General features: G+C 49.4%; 22 non-coding genes across 22 annotated transcripts; all 22 read right to left on the reverse strand.

Annotated features, from left to right (window-relative positions):
- Nucleotides 1-452: 452 nt before the first annotated feature.
- Nucleotides 453-524, reverse strand: trnap-cgg. Its single transcript has one exon. It is a non-coding gene; the product is annotated as a tRNA-Pro (tRNA).
- A 416-nt stretch (nucleotides 525-940) lies between these two features.
- trnap-agg lies at nucleotides 941-1,012 on the reverse strand. Its single transcript has one exon. It is a non-coding gene; the product is annotated as a tRNA-Pro (tRNA).
- A 421-nt stretch (nucleotides 1,013-1,433) lies between these two features.
- Nucleotides 1,434-1,505, reverse strand: trnap-ugg. Its single transcript has one exon. It is a non-coding gene; the product is annotated as a tRNA-Pro (tRNA).
- A 796-nt stretch (nucleotides 1,506-2,301) lies between these two features.
- Nucleotides 2,302-2,373, reverse strand: trnap-cgg. The gene has a single exon. It is a non-coding gene; the product is annotated as a tRNA-Pro (tRNA).
- Nucleotides 2,374-2,789: 416 nt separating this feature from the next.
- trnap-agg lies at nucleotides 2,790-2,861 on the reverse strand. The gene has a single exon. It is a non-coding gene; the product is annotated as a tRNA-Pro (tRNA).
- Nucleotides 2,862-3,282: 421 nt separating this feature from the next.
- trnap-ugg lies at nucleotides 3,283-3,354 on the reverse strand. The gene has a single exon. It is a non-coding gene; the product is annotated as a tRNA-Pro (tRNA).
- Nucleotides 3,355-4,150: 796 nt separating this feature from the next.
- trnap-cgg lies at nucleotides 4,151-4,222 on the reverse strand. Its single transcript has one exon. It is a non-coding gene; the product is annotated as a tRNA-Pro (tRNA).
- Nucleotides 4,223-4,638: 416 nt separating this feature from the next.
- trnap-agg lies at nucleotides 4,639-4,710 on the reverse strand. Its single transcript has one exon. It is a non-coding gene; the product is annotated as a tRNA-Pro (tRNA).
- Nucleotides 4,711-5,131: 421 nt separating this feature from the next.
- Nucleotides 5,132-5,203, reverse strand: trnap-ugg. Its single transcript has one exon. It is a non-coding gene; the product is annotated as a tRNA-Pro (tRNA).
- A 796-nt stretch (nucleotides 5,204-5,999) lies between these two features.
- trnap-cgg lies at nucleotides 6,000-6,071 on the reverse strand. The gene has a single exon. It is a non-coding gene; the product is annotated as a tRNA-Pro (tRNA).
- A 416-nt stretch (nucleotides 6,072-6,487) lies between these two features.
- Nucleotides 6,488-6,559, reverse strand: trnap-agg. The gene has a single exon. It is a non-coding gene; the product is annotated as a tRNA-Pro (tRNA).
- Nucleotides 6,560-6,980: 421 nt separating this feature from the next.
- trnap-ugg lies at nucleotides 6,981-7,052 on the reverse strand. Its single transcript has one exon. It is a non-coding gene; the product is annotated as a tRNA-Pro (tRNA).
- Nucleotides 7,053-7,848: 796 nt separating this feature from the next.
- Nucleotides 7,849-7,920, reverse strand: trnap-cgg. The gene has a single exon. It is a non-coding gene; the product is annotated as a tRNA-Pro (tRNA).
- Nucleotides 7,921-8,336: 416 nt separating this feature from the next.
- Nucleotides 8,337-8,408, reverse strand: trnap-agg. Its single transcript has one exon. It is a non-coding gene; the product is annotated as a tRNA-Pro (tRNA).
- A 421-nt stretch (nucleotides 8,409-8,829) lies between these two features.
- On the reverse strand, nucleotides 8,830-8,901 carry trnap-ugg. Its single transcript has one exon. It is a non-coding gene; the product is annotated as a tRNA-Pro (tRNA).
- A 796-nt stretch (nucleotides 8,902-9,697) lies between these two features.
- Nucleotides 9,698-9,769, reverse strand: trnap-cgg. Its single transcript has one exon. It is a non-coding gene; the product is annotated as a tRNA-Pro (tRNA).
- Nucleotides 9,770-10,185: 416 nt separating this feature from the next.
- Nucleotides 10,186-10,257, reverse strand: trnap-agg. Its single transcript has one exon. It is a non-coding gene; the product is annotated as a tRNA-Pro (tRNA).
- Nucleotides 10,258-10,678: 421 nt separating this feature from the next.
- Nucleotides 10,679-10,750, reverse strand: trnap-ugg. The gene has a single exon. It is a non-coding gene; the product is annotated as a tRNA-Pro (tRNA).
- A 796-nt stretch (nucleotides 10,751-11,546) lies between these two features.
- On the reverse strand, nucleotides 11,547-11,618 carry trnap-cgg. Its single transcript has one exon. It is a non-coding gene; the product is annotated as a tRNA-Pro (tRNA).
- A 1,222-nt stretch (nucleotides 11,619-12,840) lies between these two features.
- trnas-cga lies at nucleotides 12,841-12,912 on the reverse strand. The gene has a single exon. It is a non-coding gene; the product is annotated as a tRNA-Ser (tRNA).
- Nucleotides 12,913-13,333: 421 nt separating this feature from the next.
- On the reverse strand, nucleotides 13,334-13,405 carry trnap-ugg. The gene has a single exon. It is a non-coding gene; the product is annotated as a tRNA-Pro (tRNA).
- A 1,268-nt stretch (nucleotides 13,406-14,673) lies between these two features.
- Nucleotides 14,674-14,745, reverse strand: trnap-ugg. The gene has a single exon. It is a non-coding gene; the product is annotated as a tRNA-Pro (tRNA).
- Between the last annotated feature and the right edge of the window lie 1,670 nt (nucleotides 14,746-16,415).

Below are 16,415 nucleotides of genomic sequence, written 5' to 3' on the forward strand. Positions count from 1 at the left end.
TTGAACCCGGGACCGCTCACACCCTAAGCAACAATTACACCCCTACACCAATGACCCACAGACAGCCTTAACCATGTGATTGCATCTGGGTGAAATTTACACAGTGTACCTTTTTTCCAAGCAACCACTGTTGGATCCATCCATCTGTTTGTCTGCGCTTTCTAGGTCAGGTTGCGGCGGTTGCATGCTCAGCAAAAACGCGTGAATGCTGTCTTCCCCTGCCTCCTCTTGCACTTTTTAAGGGATCACGAGGCATTTCCAGAACAGAGCGGATATGCAGCACTTGCAGTATGCTCCTGGCCTTTACTGAAGTCTCCTGCCAGGGGAACTGATACCTTCAACATGTAGGCGTAGCCCTTCCACTCTCAACTCCTTCTTTGGATGTCTTAGCTTCCCAAGAGTTCCAAACCTAGCCAGCTAACCCACAGTAAGTAGCCACATTCCTGACTCCTGGGCTCGTCCGGGATTTGAACCCGGGACCTCTCGCACCCGAAGCGAGAATCATACCCCTAGACCAACGAGCCACGAACAGCATTAACCGTGCGATTCCAGACGGGTGAAATCTAAACAGTGTACCTTTTTTTCAAGCAAATGCTGTTGCATCCATCCATCTAATTGTCTTCACTTTCCAGGTCAGGTTGCAGCGGTTGCATGTTTAGCATTAATGCCTAAATGCTGTCTTCCCCGCCTCCTCTTGCACTTCCTAGGGGATCGTGAGGCATTTTAAGAACACAACGGAAATGCAGCACTTTCAGTATGCTCCTGGTGTCTACTGAAGTCTCCTCCCAAGAGGACATGCCCAGCGTACCTCCCAACTGACTCCTTCAACATGTAGGTAGAGCACTTCCACTCTCAACCCCTTCTTAGGATGTATTAGCTTCCCAACACTTTTAAGAACTAGCCACATAACCCACAATAGGCAGCCACATTCCTGACCTTTGGGCTCGTCCGGGATTTGAACCCGGGACCTCTCGCACCCTAAGCGAGAATCATACCCCTAGACCAACGAGCCGCAGAAAGCAGCAACAATACGATTGCAGCGGGTCGAAATTTGCAGCGTGTGCCTTTTTTCCCAGCAACCACCGTTGGATCCATCCGTCTATTTGTCTTCGCTTTCCAGGTCAGGTTGCAGTGGTTGCATGCTCAGCAAAAATGGCTAAATGCTGTCTTCCACGCCTCCTCCACCTGCACTGTTTAGGGGGATCACGAGGCATTTCGATAAGAGAGAGGATATGCAGCACTTACAGTATGCTCCTCCTCCATTTAAAGCAGTCTCCTAGCAGGGGGACGTGACCAGCATACCTCTCAACTGGTACCTTCAACATGTAGGCGTAGCACTTCCACTCTCAACTCCTTCTTAGGATGTCTTAGCTTCCCAAGAGTTCCAAACCTTGGCAGAAACCCCACAGTAAGTAGCCACATTCCTGCCTCCTGGGCTCGTCCGGGATTTGAACCCGGGACCTCTCGCACCCAAAGCGAGAATCATACCCCTAGACCAACGAGCCACAGAGCACTTCAGCCATGCCATTGCAGCTGGGAGAATTTGGTTCAGTGTACCTTCTCCCCAGCAACTACTGTTGGATCCATCCTGCCATTCATCAATTTGTCTTCAATTTCCATGTCAGCTTGCAGCGGAATCTACTGAAGTCTCTTCCAGCCTTGATGTGCCCGGCATACCTCCCAAACATTTGAACTGGGAACTTCAACATGTAGGTGGAGCAGTTTGACTCTCACCTCCCTAGTATGTTGTAGCTTTCCCACTGTTCCTAAAGGTTTCAAACTTGAAAAATGAAAACAGACAACCCAAAAGAAGCACTCAAATTCCTGAATCTCAGGGCTGGTCCAGAATTTGAACCCGGGACCGCTCACACCCTAAGCAACAATTACACCCCTACACCAATGACCCACAGACAGCCTTAACCATGTGATTGCATCTGGGTGAAATTTACACAGTGTACCTTTTTTCCAAGCAACCACTGTTGGATCCATCCATCTGTTTGTCTGCGCTTTCTAGGTCAGGTTGCGGCGGTTGCATGCTCAGCAAAAACGCGTGAATGCTGTCTTCCCCTGCCTCCTCTTGCACTTTTTAAGGGATCACGAGGCATTTCCAGAACAGAGCGGATATGCAGCACTTGCAGTATGCTCCTGGCCTTTACTGAAGTCTCCTACCAGGGGAACTGATACCTTCAACATGTAGGCGTAGCCCTTCCACTCTCAACTCCTTCTTTGGATGTCTTAGCTTCCCAAGAGTTCCAAACCTAGCCAGCTAACCCACAGTAAGTAGCCACATTCCTGACTCCTGGGCTCGTCCGGGATTTGAACCCGGAACCTCTCGCACCCGAAGCGAGAATCATACCCCTAGACCAACGAGCCACGAACAGCATTAACCGTGCGATTCCAGACGGGTGAAATCTAAACAGTGTACCTTTTTTTCAAGCAACTGCTGTTGCATCCATCCATCTAATTGTCTTCACTTTCCAGGTCAGGTTGCAGCGGTTGCATGTTTAGCATTAATGCCTAAATGCTGTCTTCCCCGCCTCCTCTTGCACTTCCTAGGGGATCGTGAGGCATTTTAAGAACACAACGGAAATGCAGCACTTTCAGTATGCTCCTGGTGTCTACTGAAGTCTCCTCCCAAGAGGACATGCCCAGCGTACCTCCCAACTGACTCCTTCAACATGTAGGTAGAGCACTTCCACTCTCAACCCCTTCTTAGGATGTATTAGCTTCCCAACACTTTTAAGAACTAGCCACATAACCCACAATAGGCAGCCACATTCCTGACCTTTGGGCTCGTCCGGGATTTGAACCCGGGACCTCTCGCACCCTAAGCGAGAATCATACCCCTAGACCAACGAGCCGCAGAAAGCAGCAACAATACGATTGCAGCGGGTCGAAATTTGCAGCGTGTGCCTTTTTTCCCAGCTACCACCGTTGGATCCATCCGTCTATTTGTCTTCGCTTTCCAGGTCAGGTTGCAGTGGTTGCATGCTCAGCAAAAATGGCTAAATGCTGTCTTCCACGCCTCCTCCACCTGCACTGTTTAGGGGGATCACGAGGCATTTCGATAAGAGAGAGGATATGCAGCACTTACAGTATGCTCCTCCTCCATTTAAAGCAGTCTCCTAGCAGGGGGACGTGACCAGCATACCTCTCAACTGGTACCTTCAACATGTAGGCGTAGCACTTCCACTCTCAACTCCTTCTTAGGATGTCTTAGCTTCCCAAGAGTTCCAAACCTTGGCAGAAACCCCACAGTAAGTAGCCACATTCCTGCCTCCTGGGCTCGTCCGGGATTTGAACCCGGGACCTCTCGCACCCAAAGCGAGAATCATACCCCTAGACCAACGAGCCACAGAGCACTTCAGCCATGCCATTGCAGCTGGGAGAATTTGGTTCAGTGTACCTTCTCCCCAGCAACTACTGTTGGATCCATCCTGCCATTCATCAATTTGTCTTCAATTTCCATGTCAGCTTGCAGCGGAATCTACTGAAGTCTCTTCCAGCCTTGATGTGCCCGGCATACCTCCCAAACATTTGAACTGGGAACTTCAACATGCAGGTGGAGCAGTTTGACTCTCACCTCCCTAGTATGTTGTAGCTTTCCCACTGTTCCTAAAGGTTTCAAACTTGAAAAATGAAAACAGACAACCCAAAAGAAGCACTCAAATTCCTGAATCTCAGGGCTGGTCCAGAATTTGAACCCGGGACCGCTCACACCCTAAGCAACAATTACACCCCTACACCAATGACCCACAGACAGCCTTAACCATGTGATTGCATCTGGGTGAAATTTACACAGTGTACCTTTTTTCCAAGCAACCACTGTTGGATCCATCCATCTGTTTGTCTGCGCTTTCTAGGTCAGGTTGCGGCGGTTGCATGCTCAGCAAAAACGCGTGAATGCTGTCTTCCCCTGCCTCCTCTTGCACTTTTTAAGGGATCACGAGGCATTTCCAGAACAGAGCGGATATGCAGCACTTGCAGTATGCTCCTGGCCTTTACTGAAGTCTCCTACCAGGGGAACTGATACCTTCAACATGTAGGCGTAGCCCTTCCACTCTCAACTCCTTCTTTGGATGTCTTAGCTTCCCAAGAGTTCCAAACCTAGCCAGCTAACCCACAGTAAGTAGCCACATTCCTGACTCCTGGGCTCGTCCGGGATTTGAACCCGGAACCTCTCGCACCCGAAGCGAGAATCATACCCCTAGACCAACGAGCCACGAACAGCATTAACCGTGCGATTCCAGACGGGTGAAATCTAAACAGTGTACCTTTTTTTCAAGCAACTGCTGTTGCATCCATCCATCTAATTGTCTTCACTTTCCAGGTCAGGTTGCAGCGGTTGCATGTTTAGCATTAATGCCTAAATGCTGTCTTCCCCGCCTCCTCTTGCACTTCCTAGGGGATCGTGAGGCATTTTAAGAACACAACGGAAATGCAGCACTTTCAGTATGCTCCTGGTGTCTACTGAAGTCTCCTCCCAAGAGGACATGCCCAGCGTACCTCCCAACTGACTCCTTCAACATGTAGGTAGAGCACTTCCACTCTCAACCCCTTCTTAGGATGTATTAGCTTCCCAACACTTTTAAGAACTAGCCACATAACCCACAATAGGCAGCCACATTCCTGACCTTTGGGCTCGTCCGGGATTTGAACCCGGGACCTCTCGCACCCTAAGCGAGAATCATACCCCTAGACCAACGAGCCGCAGAAAGCAGCAACAATACGATTGCAGCGGGTCGAAATTTGCAGCGTGTGCCTTTTTTCCCAGCTACCACCGTTGGATCCATCCGTCTATTTGTCTTCGCTTTCCAGGTCAGGTTGCAGTGGTTGCATGCTCAGCAAAAATGGCTAAATGCTGTCTTCCACGCCTCCTCCACCTGCACTGTTTAGGGGGATCACGAGGCATTTCGATAAGAGAGAGGATATGCAGCACTTACAGTATGCTCCTCCTCCATTTAAAGCAGTCTCCTAGCAGGGGGACGTGACCAGCATACCTCTCAACTGGTACCTTCAACATGTAGGCGTAGCACTTCCACTCTCAACTCCTTCTTAGGATGTCTTAGCTTCCCAAGAGTTCCAAACCTTGGCAGAAACCCCACAGTAAGTAGCCACATTCCTGCCTCCTGGGCTCGTCCGGGATTTGAACCCGGGACCTCTCGCACCCAAAGCGAGAATCATACCCCTAGACCAACGAGCCACAGAGCACTTCAGCCATGCCATTGCAGCTGGGAGAATTTGGTTCAGTGTACCTTCTCCCCAGCAACTACTGTTGGATCCATCCTGCCATTCATCAATTTGTCTTCAATTTCCATGTCAGCTTGCAGCGGAATCTACTGAAGTCTCTTCCAGCCTTGATGTGCCCGGCATACCTCCCAAACATTTGAACTGGGAACTTCAACATGTAGGTGGAGCAGTTTGACTCTCACCTCCCTAGTATGTTGTAGCTTTCCCACTGTTCCTAAAGGTTTCAAACTTGAAAAATGAAAACAGACAACCCAAAAGAAGCACTCAAATTCCTGAATCTCAGGGCTGGTCCAGAATTTGAACCCGGGACCGCTCACACCCTAAGCAACAATTACACCCCTACACCAATGACCCACAGACAGCCTTAACCATGTGATTGCATCTGGGTGAAATTTACACAGTGTACCTTTTTTCCAAGCAACCACTGTTGGATCCATCCATCTGTTTGTCTGCGCTTTCTAGGTCAGGTTGCGGCGGTTGCATGCTCAGCAAAAACGCGTGAATGCTGTCTTCCCCTGCCTCCTCTTGCACTTTTTAAGGGATCACGAGGCATTTCCAGAACAGAGCGGATATGCAGCACTTGCAGTATGCTCCTGGCCTTTACTGAAGTCTCCTACCAGGGGAACTGATACCTTCAACATGTAGGCGTAGCCCTTCCACTCTCAACTCCTTCTTTGGATGTCTTAGCTTCCCAAGAGTTCCAAACCTAGCCAGCTAACCCACAGTAAGTAGCCACATTCCTGACTCCTGGGCTCGTCCGGGATTTGAACCCGGGACCTCTCGCACCCGAAGCGAGAATCATACCCCTAGACCAACGAGCCACGAACAGCATTAACCGTGCGATTCCAGACGGGTGAAATCTAAACAGTGTACCTTTTTTTCAAGCAACTGCTGTTGCATCCATCCATCTAATTGTCTTCACTTTCCAGGTCAGGTTGCAGCGGTTGCATGTTTAGCATTAATGCCTAAATGCTGTCTTCCCCGCCTCCTCTTGCACTTCCTAGGGGATCGTGAGGCATTTTAAGAACACAACGGAAATGCAGCACTTTCAGTATGCTCCTGGTGTCTACTGAAGTCTCCTCCCAAGAGGACATGCCCAGCGTACCTCCCAACTGACTCCTTCAACATGTAGGTAGAGCACTTCCACTCTCAACCCCTTCTTAGGATGTATTAGCTTCCCAACACTTTTAAGAACTAGCCACATAACCCACAATAGGCAGCCACATTCCTGACCTTTGGGCTCGTCCGGGATTTGAACCCGGGACCTCTCGCACCCTAAGCGAGAATCATACCCCTAGACCAACGAGCCGCAGAAAGCAGCAACAATACGATTGCAGCGGGTCGAAATTTGCAGCGTGTGCCTTTTTTCCCAGCTACCACCGTTGGATCCATCCGTCTAATTGTCTTCACTTTCCAGGTCAGGTTGCAGTGGTTGCATGCTCAGCAAAAATGGCTAAATGCTGTCTTCCACGCCTCCTCCACCTGCACTGTTTAGGGGGATCACGAGGCATTTCGATAAGAGAGAGGATATGCAGCACTTACAGTATGCTCCTCCTCCATTTAAAGCAGTCTCCTAGCAGGGGGACGTGACCAGCATACCTCTCAACTGGTACCTTCAACATGTAGGCGTAGCACTTCCACTCTCAACTCCTTCTTAGGATGTCTTAGCTTCCCAACAGTTCCAAACCTTGGCAGAAACCCCACAGTAAGTAGCCACATTCCTGCCTCCTGGGCTCGTCCGGGATTTGAACCCGGGACCTCTCGCACCCAAAGCGAGAATCATACCCCTAGACCAACGAGCCACAGAGCACTTCAGCCATGCCATTGCAGCTGGGAGAATTTGGTTCAGTGTACCTTCTCCCCAGCAACTACTGTTGGATCCATCCTGCCATTCATCAATTTGTCTTCAATTTCCATGTCAGCTTGCAGCGGAATCTACTGAAGTCTCTTCCAGCCTTGATGTGCCCGGCATACCTCCCAAACATTTGAACTGGGAACTTCAACATGTAGGTGGAGCAGTTTGACTCTCACCTCCCTAGTATGTTGTAGCTTTCCCACTGTTCCTAAAGGTTTCAAACTTGAAAAATGAAAACAGACAACCCAAAAGAAGCACTCAAATTCCTGAATCTCAGGGCTGGTCCAGAATTTGAACCCGGGACCGCTCACACCCTAAGCAACAATTACACCCCTACACCAATGACCCACAGACAGCCTTAACCATGTGATTGCATCTGGGTGAAATTTACACAGTGTACCTTTTTTCCAAGCAACCACTGTTGGATCCATCCATCTGTTTGTCTGCGCTTTCTAGGTCAGGTTGCGGCGGTTGCATGCTCAGCAAAAACGCGTGAATGCTGTCTTCCCCTGCCTCCTCTTGCACTTTTTAAGGGATCACGAGGCATTTCCAGAACAGAGCGGATATGCAGCACTTGCAGTATGCTCCTGGCCTTTACTGAAGTCTCCTGCCAGGGGAACTGATACCTTCAACATGTAGGCGTAGCCCTTCCACTCTCAACTCCTTCTTTGGATGTCTTAGCTTCCCAAGAGTTCCAAACCTAGCCAGCTAACCCACAGTAAGTAGCCACATTCCTGACTCCTGGGCTCGTCCGGGATTTGAACCCGGGACCTCTCGCACCCGAAGCGAGAATCATACCCCTAGACCAACGAGCCACGAACAGCATTAACCGTGCGATTCCAGACGGGTGAAATCTAAACAGTGTACCCTTTTTTCAAGCAAATGCTGTTGCATCCATCCATCTAATTGTCTTCACTTTCCAGGTCAGGTTGCAGCGGTTGCATGTTTAGCATTAATGCCTAAATGCTGTCTTCCCCGCCTCCTCTTGCACTTCCTAGGGGATCGTGAGGCATTTTAAGAACACAACGGAAATGCAGCACTTTCAGTATGCTCCTGGTGTCTACTGAAGTCTCCTCCCAAGAGGACATGCCCAGCGTACCTCCCAACTGACTCCTTCAACATGTAGGTAGAGCACTTCCACTCTCAACCCCTTCTTAGGATGTATTAGCTTCCCAACACTTTTAAGAACTAGCCACATAACCCACAATAGGCAGCCACATTCCTGACCTTTGGGCTCGTCCGGGATTTGAACCCGGGACCTCTCGCACCCTAAGCGAGAATCATACCCCTAGACCAACGAGCCGCAGAAAGCAGCAACAATACGATTGCAGCGGGTCGAAATTTGCAGCGTGTGCCTTTTTTCCCAGCAACCACCGTTGGATCCATCCGTCTATTTGTCTTCGCTTTCCAGGTCAGGTTGCAGTGGTTGCATGCTCAGCAAAAATGGCTAAATGCTGTCTTCCACGCCTCCTCCACCTGCACTGTTTAGGGGGATCACGAGGCATTTCGATAAGAGAGAGGATATGCAGCACTTACAGTATGCTCCTCCTCCATTTAAAGCAGTCTCCTAGCAGGGGGACGTGACCAGCATACCTCTCAACTGGTACCTTCAACATGTAGGCGTAGCACTTCCACTCTCAACTCCTTCTTAGGATGTCTTAGCTTCCCAACAGTTCCAAACCTTGGCAGAAACCCCACAGTAAGTAGCCACATTCCTGCCTCCTGGGCTCGTCCGGGATTTGAACCCGGGACCTCTCGCACCCAAAGCGAGAATCATACCCCTAGACCAACGAGCCACAGAGCACTTCAGCCATGCCATTGCAGCTGGGAGAATTTGGTTCAGTGTACCTTCTCCCCAGCAACTACTGTTGGATCCATCCTGCCATTCATCAATTTGTCTTCAATTTCCATGTCAGCTTGCAGCGGAATCTACTGAAGTCTCTTCCAGCCTTGATGTGCCCGGCATACCTCCCAAACATTTGAACTGGGAACTTCAACATGTAGGTGGAGCAGTTTGACTCTCACCTCCCTAGTATGTTGTAGCTTTCCCACTGTTCCTAAAGGTTTCAAACTTGAAAAATGAAAACAGACAACCCAAAAGAAGCACTCAAATTCCTGAATCTCAGGGCTGGTCCAGAATTTGAACCCGGGACCGCTCACACCCTAAGCAACAATTACACCCCTACACCAATGACCCACAGACAGCCTTAACCATGTGATTGCATCTGGGTGAAATTTACACAGTGTACCTTTTTTCCAAGCAACCACTGTTGGATCCATCCATCTGTTTGTCTGCGCTTTCTAGGTCAGGTTGCGGCGGTTGCATGCTCAGCAAAAACGCGTGAATGCTGTCTTCCCCTGCCTCCTCTTGCACTTTTTAAGGGATCACGAGGCATTTCCAGAACAGAGCGGATATGCAGCACTTGCAGTATGCTCCTGGCCTTTACTGAAGTCTCCTACCAGGGGAACTGATACCTTCAACATGTAGGCGTAGCCCTTCCACTCTCAACTCCTTCTTTGGATGTCTTAGCTTCCCAAGAGTTCCAAACCTAGCCAGCTAACCCACAGTAAGTAGCCACATTCCTGACTCCTGGGCTCGTCCGGGATTTGAACCCGGGACCTCTCGCACCCGAAGCGAGAATCATACCCCTAGACCAACGAGCCACGAAGAGCATTAACCGTGCGATTCAAGACGGGTGAAATCTAAACAGTGTACCTTTTTTTCAAGCAACTGCTGTTGCATCCATCCATCTAATTGTCTTCACTTTCCAGGTCAGGTTGCAGCGGTTGCATGTTTAGCATTAATGCCTAAATGCTGTCTTCCCCGCCTCCTCTTGCACTTCCTAGGGGATCGTGAGGCATTTTAAGAACACAACGGAAATGCAGCACTTTCAGTATGCTCCTGGTGTCTACTGAAGTCTCCTCCCAAGAGGACATGGCCAGCGTACCTCCCAACTGACTCCTTCAACATGTAGGTAGAGCACTTCCACTCTCAACCCCTTCTTAGGATGTATTAGCTTCCCAACACTTTTAAGAACTAGCCACATAACCCACAATAGGCAGCCACATTCCTGACCTTTGGGCTCGTCCGGGATTTGAACCCGGGACCTCTCGCACCCTAAGCGAGAATCATACCCCTAGACCAACGAGCCGCAGAAAGCAGCAACAATACGATTGCAGCGGGTCGAAATTTGCAGCGTGTGCCTTTTTTCCCAGCAACCACCGTTGGATCCATCCGTCTATTTGTCTTCGCTTTCCAGGTCAGGTTGCAGTGGTTGCATGCTCAGCAAAAATGGCTAAATGCTGTCTTCCACGCCTCCTCCACCTGCACTGTTTAGGGGGATCACGAGGCATTTCGATAAGAGAGAGGATATGCAGCACTTACAGTATGCTCCTCCTCCATTTAAAGCAGTCTCCTAGCAGGGGGACGTGACCAGCATACCTCTCAACTGGTACCTTCAACATGTAGGCGTAGCACTTCCACTCTCAACTCCTTCTTAGGATGTCTTAGCTTCCCAACAGTTCCAAACCTTGGCAGAAACCCCACAGTAAGTAGCCACATTTCGGACTCCTGGGCTCGTCCGGGATTTGAACCCGGGACCTCTCGCACCCAAAGCGAGAATCATACCCCTAGACCAACGAGCCACAGAGCACTTCAGCCATGCCATTGCAGCTGGGAGAATTTGGTTCAGTGTACCTTCTCCCCAGCAACTACTGTCGGATCCATCCTGCCATTCATCAATTTGTCTTCAATTTCCATGTCAGCTTGCAGCGGAATCTACTGAAGTCTCTTCCAGCCTTGATGTGCCCGGCATACCTCCCAAACATTTGAACTGGGAACTTCAACATGTAGGTGGAGCAGTTTGACTCTCACCTCCCTAGTATGTTGTAGCTTTCCCACTGTTCCTAAAGGTTTCAAACTTGAAAAATGAAAACAGACAACCCAAAAGAAGCACTCAAATTCCTGAATCTCAGGGCTCGTCCAGAATTTGAACCCGGGACCGCTCACACCCTAAGCAACAATTATACCCCTACACCAATGACCCACAGACAGCCTTAACCATGTGATTGCATCTGGGTGAAATTTACACAGTGTACCTTTTTTCCAAGCAACCACTGTTGGATCCATCCATCTGTTTGTCTGCGCTTTCTAGGTCAGGTTGCGGCGGTTGCATGCTCAGCAAAAACACGTGAATGCTGTCTTCCCCTGCCTCCTCTTGCACTTTTTAAGGGATCACGAGGCATTTCCAGAACAGAGTGGATATGCAGCACTTGCAGTATGCTCCTGGCCTTTACTGCAGTCTCCTACCAGGGGAACTGATACCTTCAACATGTAGGCGTAGCCCTTCCACTCTCAACTCCTTCTTTGGATGTCTTAGCTTCCCAAGAGTTCCAAACCTAGCCAGCTAACCCACAGTAAGTAGCCACATTCCTGACTCCTGGGCTCGTCCGGGATTTGAACCCGGGACCTCTCGCACCCGAAGCGAGAATCATACCCCTAGACCAACGAGCCACGAAGAGCATTAACCGTGCGATTCCAGACGGGTGAAATCTAAACAGTGTACCTTTTTTTCAAGCAACTGCTGTTGCATCCATCCATCTATCCGTCTAATTGTCTTCACTTTCCAGGTCAGGTTGCAGCGGTTGCATGTTTAGCATTAATGCCTAAATGCTGTCTTCCACGCCTCCTCTTGCACTTCCTAGGGGATCTTGAGGCATTTTAAGAACACAACGGAAATGCAGCACTTTCAGTATGCTCCTGGTGTCTACTGAAGTCTCCTCCCAAGAGGACATGCCCAGCGTACCTCCCAACTGACTTGACTGACACCTTCAACATGTAGGTAGAGCACTTCCACTCTCAACCCCTTCTTAGGATGTATTAGCTTCCCAACACTTTTAAGAACTAGCCACATAACCCACAGGTTGCAGTGGTTGCATGCTCAGCAAAAATGGCTAAATGCTGTCTTCCCCGCCTCCTCCACCTGCACTGTTTAGGGGGATCACGAGGCATTTCGATAAGAGAGAGGATATGCAGCACTTACAGTATGCTCCTCCTCCATTTAAAGCAGTCTCCTAGCAGGGGGACGTGACCAGCATACCTCTCAACTGATACCTTCAACATGTAGGCGTAGCCTTTCCACTCTCAACTCCTCCTTTGCATGTCTTAGCTTCCCGAGAGTTCCAAACCTAGCCAGCTAACCCACAGTAAGTAGCCACATTCCTGACTCCTGGGCTCGTCCGGGATTTGAACCTGTGACCTCTCGCACCCGAAGCGAGAATCATACCCCTAGACCAACGAGCCACGAACAGCATTAACCGTGCGATTCCAGACGGGTGAAATCTAAACAGTGTACCTTTTTTTCAAGCAACTGCTGTTGCATCCATCCATCTATCCGTCTAATTGTCTTCACTTTCCAGGTCAGGTTGCAGCGGTTGCATGTTTAGCATTAATGCCTAAATGCTGTCTTCCCCGCCTCCTCTTGCACTTCCTAGGGGATCGTGAGGCATTTTAAGAACACAACGGAAATGCAGCACTTTCAGTATGCTCCTGGTGTCTACTGAAGTCTCCTCCCAAGAGGACATGCCCAGCGTACCTCCAAACTGACTTGACTGACTCCTTCAACATGTAGGTAGAGCACTTCCACTCTCAACCCCTTCTTAGGATGTATTAGCTTCCCAACACTTTTAAGAACTAGCCACATAACCCATAATAGGCAGCCACATTCCTGACCTTTGGGCTCGTCCGGGATTTGAACCCGGGACCTCTCGCACTCGAAGCGAAAATCATACCCCTAGACCAACGAGCCGCAGAAAGCAACAACAATACGATTGCAGCGGGTCGAAATTTGCAGCGTGTGCCTTTTTTCCCAGCAACCACCGTTGGATCCATCCGTCTATTTGTCTTCACTTTCCAGGTCAGGTTGCAGTGGTTGCATGCTCAGCAAAAATGGCTAAATGCTGTCTTCCCCGCCTCCTCCACCTGCACTGTTTAGGGGGATCACGAGGCATTTCGATAAGAGAGAGGATATGCAGCACTTACAGTATGCTCCTCCTCCATTTACAGCAGTCTCCTAGCAGGGGGATGTGACCAGCATACATCTCAACTGGTACCTTCAACATGTAGGCGTAGCACTTCCACTCTCAACTCCTTCTTAGGATGTCTTAGCTTCCCAAGAGTTCCAAACCTTGGCAGAAACCCCACCGTAAGTAGCCACATTCCTGACTCCTGGGCTCGTCCGGGATTTGAACCTGGGACCTCTCGCACCCAAAGCGAGAATCATACCCCTAGACCAACGAGCCACAGAGCACTTCAGCCATGCCATTGCAGCTGGGAGAATTTGGTTCAGTGTACCTTCTCCCCAGCAACTACTGTTGGATCCATCCTGCCATTCATCAATTTGTCTTCAATTTCCATGTCAGCTTGCAGCGGAATCTACTGAAGTCTCTTCCAGCCTTGATGTGCCCGGCATACCTCCCAAACATTTGAACTGGGAACTTCAACATGTAGGTGGAGCAGTTTGACTCTCACCTCCCTAGTATGTTGTAGCTTTCCCACTGTTCCTAAAGGTTTCAAACTTGAAAAATGAAAACAGACAACCCAAAAGAAGCACTCAAATTCCTGAATCTCAGGGCTCGTCCAGAATTTGAACCCGGGACCGCTCACACCCTAAGCAAGAATTATACCCCTACACCAATGACCCACAGACAGCCTTAACCATGTGATTGCATCTGGGTGAAATTTACACAGTGTACCTTTTTTCCAAGCAACCACTGTTGGATCCATCCATCTGTTTGTCTGCGCTTTCTAGGTCAGGTTGCGGCGGTTGCATGCTCAGCAAAAACGCGTGAATGCTGTCTTCCCCTGCCTCCTCTTGCACTTTTTAAGGGATCACGAGGCATTTCCAGAACAGAGCGGATATGCAGCACTTGCAGTATGCTCCTGGCCTTTACTGAAGTCTCCTACCAGGGGAACTGATACCTTCAACATGAAGGCGTAGCCCTTCCACTCTCAACTCCTTCTTTGGATGTCTTAGCTTCCCAAGAGTTCCAAACCTTGCCAGCTAACCCACAGTAAGTAGCCACATTCCTGACTCCTGGGCTCGTCTGGGATTTGAACCCGGGATCTCTCCCACCCGAAGCGAGAATCATACCCCTAGACCAACGAGCCTCAGAAAGCAACAACAATACGATTGCAGCGGGTCGAAATTTGCAGCGTGTGCCTTTTTTCCCAGCAACCACCGTTGGATCCATCCGTCTATTTGTCTTCACTTTCCAGGTCAGGTTGCAGTGGTTGCATACTCAGCAAATATGGCTAAATGCTGTCTTCCCCGCCTCCTCCACCTGCACTGTTTAGGGGGATCACGAGGCATTTCGATAAGAGAGAGGATATGCAGCACTTACAGTATGCTCCTCCTCCATTTACAGCAGTCTCCTAGCAGGGGGATGTGACCAGCATACCTCTCAACTGATACCTTCAATTCTCAACTCCTTCTTAGGATGTCTTAGCTTCTCAACAGTTCCAAACCTTGGCAGAAACCCCACAGTAAGTAGCCACATTCCTGACTCCTGGGCTCGTCCGGGATTTGAACCCGGGACCTCTCGCACCCAAAGCGAGAATCATACCCCTAGACCAACGAGCCACAGAGCACTTCAGCCATGCCATTGCAGCTGGGAGAATTTGGTTCAGTGTACCTTCTCCCCAGCAACTACTGTTGGATCCATCCTGCCATTCATCAATTTGTCTTCAATTTCCATGTCAGCTTGCAGCGGAATCTACTGAAGTCTCTTCCAGCCTTGATGTGCCCGGCATACCTCCCAAACATTTGAACTGGGAACTTCAACATGTTGGTGGAGCAGTTTGACTCTCACCTCCCTAGTATGTTGTAGCTTTCCCACTGTTCCTAAAGGTTTCAAACTTGAAAAATGAAAACAGACAACCCAAAAGAAGCACTCAAATTCTTGAATCTCAGGGCTCGTCCAGAATTTGAACCCGGGACCGCTCACACCCTAAGCAAGAATTATACCCCTACACCAATGACAGCCTTAACCATGTGATTGCATCTGGGTGAAATTTACACAGTGTACCTTTTTTCCAAGCAACCACTGTTGGATCCATCCATCTGTTTGTCTGCGCTTTCTAGGTCAGGTTGCGGCGGTTGCATGCTCAGTGCAATGCTGTCTTCCCCTGCCTCCTCTTGCACTTTTTAAGGGATCATGAGGCATTTCCAGAACAGAGCGGATATGCAGCACTTGCAGTATGCTCCTGGCCTTTACTGAAGTCTCCTACCAGGGGAACTGATACCTTCAACATGTAGGCGTAGCCCTTCCACTCTCAACTCCTTCTTTGGATGTCTTAGCTTCCCAAGAGTTCCAAACCTAGCCAGCTAACCCACAGTAAGTAGCCACATTCCTGACTCCTGGGCTCGTCCGGGATTTGAACCCGGGACCGCTCACACCCTAAGCAACAATTACACCCCTACACCAATGACCCACAGACAGCCTTAACCATGTGATTGCATCTGGGTGAAATTTACACAGTGTACCTTTTTTCCAAGCAACCACTGTTGGATCCATCCGTCTATTTGTCTTCACTTTCCAGGTCAGGTTGCAGTGGTTGCATGCTCAGCAAAAATGGCTAAATGCTGTCTTCCCCGCCTCCTCCACCTGCACTGTTTAGGGGGATCACGAAGCATTTCGATAAGAGAGAGGATATGCAGCACTTACAGTATGCTCCTCCTCCATTTACAGCAGTCTCCTAGCAGGGGGATGTGACCAGCATACCTCTCAACTGATACCTTCAACATGTAGGCGTAGCACTTCCACTCTCGACTCCTTCTTAGGATGTCTTAGCTTCCCAACAGTTCCAAACTTTAAGAACTAGCCAGATAACCTGTAATAAGGAGCCACATTCTTGCCCTTTTGGTCCGTCCGCGATTTGAACACAGTCCCTCTTGCACTGCAAGCGAGAATTATACCCCTAGACCAAAGAGCCACATAGCACTTTCCCCATGCCATTGCAGCTGGGAGAATTTGGTTCAGTGTACCTTTTCCCCAGCAACTACTGTTGGATCCATCATTCCATTAATCAATTTGTCTTTAATTTCCATGTCAGGTTGCAGTGGCATCTACTGAAGTCTCTTTCAGCGTTGATGTGTCCGGCATACCTCCCAATTGTTTCAACTGGGAACTTCAACATGTAGGTTCAGCAGTTTGACTCTCACCTCCTTCTTAGTATGCTGTAGCTTCCCAAATGTTCCTAAAAGTTTCAAATTTGCAAAATTAAAGAGACAACCCACCAAAAGCAGTCTGA

This window comes from Thunnus albacares, chromosome 18 (assembly GCF_914725855.1).
Source record: "Thunnus albacares chromosome 18, fThuAlb1.1, whole genome shotgun sequence".
Classification (NCBI taxonomy): domain Eukaryota; kingdom Metazoa; phylum Chordata; class Actinopteri; order Scombriformes; family Scombridae; genus Thunnus; species Thunnus albacares.